The 6,835-nt window shown below is 44.1% G+C and overlaps 1 long non-coding RNA gene across 1 annotated transcript in view; it reads right to left on the bottom strand.

Annotated features, from left to right (window-relative positions):
- Positions 1 to 2,703, bottom strand: part of LOC111745924 — a 7,094-nt gene extending 4,391 nt beyond the window's left edge. The window contains exons 1-2 of the long non-coding RNA XR_002782850.1: positions 2,509 to 2,703; positions 1,525 to 1,673 (exon numbers count right to left, since the gene is read on the bottom strand). This is a non-coding gene — a long non-coding RNA (uncharacterized LOC111745924). The remainder of the gene's footprint in view (positions 1 to 1,524; positions 1,674 to 2,508) is intronic.
- Positions 2,704 to 6,835: the final 4,132 nt, after the last annotated feature.

Below are 6,835 nucleotides of genomic sequence, written 5' to 3'. Positions count from 1 at the left end.
TAAGATAGGATCTCATATCCTCAACTGACATAAAAGTCCTTCTACCAACTGTTCCTTTCTATGTCTCCAGCTTTATCTTTTGTTATTTTGCACACGCCCCTAACACACACATACACATACACTCACACACACGCTACAAGTATAGCTCCTGCAAAACTGGAGTCTTCGTGGGTCTCAAAACACATCAAGCTATTTCTTTCCTCTATTTCTTTTCTCAGACTGTTTCCTCCCCTCCCTCCAACTTTTCCATCTTTATGTGGCTATCCCAACTCATTCTTTAAGACTGAGCTTTGAAAGGTTTTCCTTCTGAAAGGATTCTGTGGTTCTGACCTTCCACAGTTGGATCAGATACCTCTTCAGGGCTCTTACTGAGCTCCCTGCTGCCTACCTCCCCACACAGACAAAGAGAGTAGGACACTGTCTGTTTTGTTTGGTTTCGCCTGTGCTTAGTGGAGTACCTGGCACAAAGTATATGTTAATTTGTGCATTCATTTATCCACTCAATAAATGTTTATTGAGTATATAGTATGTGTAGGGTACATTGTTTCAAAATCTCTGCCCTATGGGAGTTTGTATTCTGGTGAGAAAGGCAGAAAACAAACAAATAGATATAATATAATTTAGGAAGTGATAAGTCTATGGAGAAAAATAAAGCAAAGTAAGGACAAAGCAAGCAATAGGATGCTGTTTTGGATAGAGTGTCTCTCTAATCAGGTGACATTCAAGCAGAAACCTGAATAAAGCAAGGGAAAGAGCTGTGCAGATATCTAGGGGTACATCATTCTAGAAGAGAGAATAAAGAATCTGAAATGGGAGATTTCTAGGTATGCTCAAGGAATAGCAAGCAGACCACTGTGGCTGTAGTACAGTGAGTGAGAAGGGGAGTGACAGAGGAGGTCCCAGATCACGGGCCCTGCTTTGGATTTCCACTCTACTCCACGGTTAGGGAAGTCGTTGGGAGATTTTGAACAGGAGAATGACATGATCAGACTGGTGTTTTAAAAGGCTCATACCAGCCGTTCTGTTAAGAATAGACAGTAGAGAAGCAAGGGAGGGAACCAGAGACCAATTGGGAGGTGACTGCAGTGGTAAAGGCAAGAGAACATGTGGCCTGGACCAGGGTGTTAACATTGGAATTGGGTTAATTTAGTGTGTATTTGTGGCATAATGATTGAATTCAGTTGCTTTATATTTAGCTCCCCTATGAGCCTATAAACTTTTGGAAAGCAAGGACTGGGTTTGATTTATCTTTATGTCCTGAGTCCTTAAAATAAGGCCTGCTAAAGAAGGCATACAATATTATTTTTAAACCGCTTTCTTTTTTTTTTCTTTTTCTTTTAAATAAGTGAGTATCTGCTTATAAACAAATGATTGAAGGATGACATATGATATCTCATTGTTACCCCCATCTCCAGATGAAGAGACTGAGGTTCAGAGACATTAAATCTCGATCAAGTTCTCGCAAGCCACAAAGGGATGAAGCCAGTCTTTCATTTCAAGTCTGTCTGACCCCATAGCCCTTACCTTTTCAATTTCGTCAGCTGGGCTGGTACAGAGAGAGTGCTGGGGAGCCACAGGAGAAAAGGCTGGGTGGAATTCCCGGCCATAAGCAGCAACCCCCACCCGTGATGACAGACAGAGCTTCCTTCAAGAACAAAGTCCTGAGATACTTCCTGAGTAGAAATGATGTGGTTTAGGGAAAGCCTCCTTTCTAGGCAGAATCAACATGCACCTGTGTGGCTAGTCTTTCTGATTCACACATGGGGGTTATATTTTATTTTTCTATTTTTTGAAAATAAAAAGAAAATGTAAAGAAAAAAGCAAAGTCCCAGTTGCCAAGTCTGTTAACGACACACATAATGGTGTGTTAACACGGGTGATTATCGAGCTGGACAGCACCCAGATTTCTGCCAAAACAAACCTTTCTGCTCAGCTGACCTGGGAATGCTTCAGTCAGAGTGAGACAGAGCGAGGAGGGTGAACTACAGTCTTTCATGGTCTGGAAACAATTAATGCCATAGCTATTGGTATTGCTGCCTTTGCTGTGGGCTTTCGATGGGAAGGACTGGACCTCAGGTCTCTTACGACCCCTCCACAAGACCGCAGGCAAATCTCCACTTGTCTCTGGGTCTCAGTTTTTCCACAAGTGGGTTGGATTAATGATCTAAAATTCATCGGTTTTAACTTTCAGTGCTTCTGGGCAGCCTTCAAGGAGCCAGGGGACTAACTGAGCTCTGGGCCCCTTGTGCATGCAAACAAGAAGGAGGGTCTTATCTGCATAGCAGAACCAAGCCGGCACCACCAGTTCGGTGGCCTGTGCAACACCTCCAGATTGCTCTACCAGCTGTGACACCCTGGGTGTCAACTAGGTCTCTATTTTCTCACCTGTAAAATGGCAAATGGGCTTCCCTTAACGAGCTGTTATGAACATTAAACAAAATACAAGATGTAAGGTACTTAGCACAGTGCCTGGCACATAGGAAATCACAATACATCTTAGTTTCTTACCCTTATTCCTACACTGCCTTATTCTTTCTTCATTTCTTTCTTCTTTTCCTTCTTTTATCCCCTCCTTTTTTCCTCTTCTTCTCTTCCAGGAGAAAAATCTGTCTTGAATTATGATGCCGTGAGCCAGTTTATCTGCTTCATTCAATTGCAAATTACTACAGCAGAGACCATGTGTGGGTCACATTTTTATCCTGTTTATCTGCATGCACAAAGTAAGTGCTCAATAAATCCTTGATGACTCAATGATGGAGTCGAAGGCAAGCTTACTATCACTGGTTTCTTGGCTTTCTCATCTCTCTTTCTTCTGATGGAAACAAAAAGCATACACACTCACACTCTCACTGACTTGCTTGCATGCCCCTCCCTTCCCCAGGCTATAAAAAACATTAAATTCTAAAATGAAACAAAGGTAATGGAAACCAGAAAGCCATGTTTTGTGTGAGATCGAAAACATATGTTAAGAATGAGGATTCAAAATGATGAATCTGCACAAGGCTGTTGGCAATGTCCCCTCTCTGCCTTGCTGCTCTGGCCAGAAGCAGGAGTGTGCAGATCTGCTTTAGCCTCCAAACCGAGACAGCTGCAGTGGTCAGCACAGCAGGCCTGGACTAGCCATGGGCACGTTCTTCCTTCAAGCATCTCCTGGAGACTACTAGGTAGTTAGGGGGTGAGGATCACACAATATTTTTCTGACCTTTAAAAACATGGGAAAAGGATCTCTGTGGGTTCAGAAACAAAGGCTTTACTTCTGTTTTGCCCTTAAGATAATAGACTCTATCACTTGTTGATTCTCTCCTGTTAAAAGATAAACTGAGGCATATTACACATTTTTCAAGTTTAAGCGAAGATTGATTCGAATCAGGAAGCATCTAATCTAGCAAATAGAAAGGAGCTCTAAGAGATGTACAAAATGAAAAACTTTTACAGGCAGACAAGAGCAGGAACAAGTAAGTTATACTAGGCAAAAAGCAAACTGGTATCACAGAGATACTTTCCTTTAGGGATTGGCAGGGATCTGTCGGGCAGGTTGCCTAACTAGTGCTGATCAGGTAATTCTTGATTTCCTGGTTTAAGATCCCATCTCTGGGAGAGCTGAAACTATAAGTAAGTGAAGTCTTGGTTTGGTGATGTGGGTCTTGGTGCAAGTGACTCAATTTTGGGTATGAACACTTTTCTGAGTTCTATATTAGGTCAAGAGCTATTTTACAGGGTTGTTTTGAGTTTCATTCTTCTCATTTTACAGATGAGGCAATAAAGTTATAAAGTCTCAGTGGTAGACTGAGAGTATAATAATAGTGATACCCATTGACGCTGTTACCATTTATTTGTTTACTTATGCATTCATTCAGTAGGTGTTTATTGTGCACCTGCCGTAGGCCAGACACTGTCGGTTAGATGGGTTAAATGGCATTGAAAAAGAGAGATAAGATCTGTTGTGACAGTTGCGCGGCAAAGATGTCATGACCTGTTCAGTGTTCAAGTTCACTGATTATGATATAAGAGAAATTCCAGGTGCTGTGAGCCTTTGTGATACAAGGAACTTGGTTCTGAGGTGTCTGTGGAAGCTCTCCTGAGGAGTTATGCAGGGGGAGGCCTAGAAGATGAGTGGGAGCTATCCAGGCAAATTGGGGTAGTATCTTCCAGCCGAGGGAAGACGTGCGAGAAGGCAAGAAAGAGCATGGTGTGATAAACGGAAAGAAAGAGGCTTGAAAAATAAGGTTTTTATCCTTTATCTCCTTTCATCATCATCATCATCATCATCATCATCATCATTATTATTATTATTATTTTCCTTTAACAGAGCAGGAAACTGAGACTAAGTTAAATGGCTTGACCAAGATCACACACCCAGAAATTAATTGAAAACCGGTGGATTGACTTCCCTGTCTACGCTAATTCTAAAACACACGGTATATTTGATAAGGCCTCTGACGGTCTGGCCTTTTGAAAAGGCTAAAAGTGAGACATGTGACAGAGAACTAGAAGTCTTTGAATCCCAAGGCTCTGAGCCATGGGGCCTGGGCTGCATCAGAAGCAGAGACAGCAGAAACCCAGGCAACTATTAAAAAATTTTATGCCGTGGGCCTCTCCTGCCCAATAGAAATGACAGGTTCTGGGTGGCTGTGGATGACAATATCTCATCCTTGTTCCTGACATTACCTGGGGGACTCCCCAGATACCTCAGGGGCCTAGATCTAAAATTGTCTAAGGTCCTGTGATTGTACATGCTTAAAAGTACAGATTAGGTATTGCCTCTGCCAGGAAGCCTCCTTGGACTCTCTGAGCTTGGTTTGATGTCCTTTCTTTGGTTCTCCCACATGCACCCACCCTCCCTTGCTCTGTGCCCTGGGAGTTCTTTTTTTCTCGCTGAATCACACTGTATTATGCATGTTCATTCACTGGTCTGCCAGCCCCACTTGAAGGTGAGCTTGGGTCCAATTTACCTCCATGTTCCAGTCTGGCCCAGGGCTTTCTGATGCTAGCTGATGGTGAGTGAGCATTCAATTTTCCATCTCTGTTGGAGGGAAGGCAGCCTCTGGAAATTCATGAAATAAATGGCTTTCATTAGCCCAAAGGTGGTCAGTGTTGAAAATCAGATCAGTGGTGGAAAACCCACAGGGGAGCTCAGAGAACGTGTTTTGGTTTCTAAGGGAGAGGCCACCACACCTGCTTAAAAGTGGACGTTATTGCCTGTGTACGGTGTTTTAACCTCAGGCGAGACATTGGGGAGGCGGAGCCCAGGCTGGAGAGGGTCAGGGCTGGAGAGGAAAGTTGCATTTCCACTGGCTCTGATGGTGTCCATACCCTTGGAAATCACATATAACTGCTTTCTGTCTACACATCCATGTCATAAACATGTACTGAGCACCTACTACGTACCAGTTACTTTGTTCTATGCTGGGGAAATAGAAATAAAACAATGAGTCTATTTGGGAGAAATGGGAAAGGAAACATATGTGATGCAAAGTGCTTTACATAAGAAGCAAGACCTTCAGAAACCCAAAACCAGGGGTGAGTCTCTCTGGGAGAACTGGGAGATATTTGTAGAAAAGATAACATTTAAGCTGAGTCTTAAAAGATAAGTAGGAGCTTGAAGGTGAAGCAAGGCATTCCTGGCAGAAGAAATAGCATGAACAAAGGCCCAAAGGATTGCAAGGATGTGTCCACTTAGGGAGCAGGGCCAAATTGGTTCAATGTGGTAAGAACATAGCACACGCTTGGAGGTAGAAGTAAAAGGAAAGGAGGCCACAGTGACAGGTGACCTGGCACTGGACTTACCCTCTACAGTGTCACAACCACAGTATCTCTTGTGAAACAGCATGAGGAGATACTGACCCCTGAGGAAGAGAGAGCATTTTTCACTTCTTCCTGTCAATGGTCCCATCAACCAAGCACGAAGAGCCCAGTGGCCAGTGGAAGAAGCTGGATAGGTGTTAAGTATAGAAATTGTGGCCCGTGCACTGCAGGAGCCCATAGGGCTGCAGTATTGGGGGTGAGAGGGGTGTCAACATAGGAGGGCCTGGCATATGCTCCAAATAGAATAACAGTCAAGAGCCATGGCAGTAATGTCTCCCCTTGGTGCTGCCCCTGCTTCCTCCAAAAGAGGATTGATCAAAAGTTCTCTAAGGAGAGTAGACTGGGAAAAGAAGGAGAAGGGAGGCGAGGCAAGGAGGAGGGCACCAAAAGGGAAGGTGGGCTCCATGCACCTGCAGTCCATTGCCCTGGCTCCGAGAAAAGATGGGGGCACCATCTGCAGAGCCCATGGCAGCCTTGGCTCTCTGAGAAAGCCTTCTTGGGACCAGGCCTCAGGAACTACATTACCCCTTGCATCCAGGCAGCTGTCCCATTCCAGAACTCCCCCTTACCTCAGCAAATCCTCTCCCTTGAGTTGTGTGCTGAGAGAAGGGGTCCCATTGGACTTTGAACTCAGCCTGTATGTTTTTTTCATTCTCCACCTGTATCTGGCCCTGAGTTGGGAAGCCTGAGGTCTCTGGTTCCCCCTCTGCCCTCACAGCCTCCCAAACTCGATCTCATTTCCTTGCAGCCTATGCTGTGTGACTGAGGGCTTCTCAATAATGTGAGTTCATTGAGGATTCATACTGTGTCATATATATCTGTATGCCTGGCCTCCAGCATGGGACCAGTGCTGGAGATGAGATACAGACAAATATTATCTAACTGTTTCTGAAAACAGACAAAACTGGTGATGACACACCATAGTATGTGTGGGGAGCAGTAACAGGGACCAGGGACCTATTCTTTTCCTGATGGATTTTAATCCCTTCATTTTTTAGCAGACACTTTTTCCTTCAACCTTTTCACTCTC

This window comes from Pteropus vampyrus, unplaced genomic scaffold (assembly GCF_000151845.1).
Source record: "Pteropus vampyrus isolate Shadow unplaced genomic scaffold, Pvam_2.0 Scaffold170, whole genome shotgun sequence".
NCBI classification, from domain to species: domain Eukaryota; kingdom Metazoa; phylum Chordata; class Mammalia; order Chiroptera; family Pteropodidae; genus Pteropus; species Pteropus vampyrus.
Note: the sequence above shows the minus strand (reverse complement) of the source record. Positions and strands in the feature narration are given on the sequence as shown.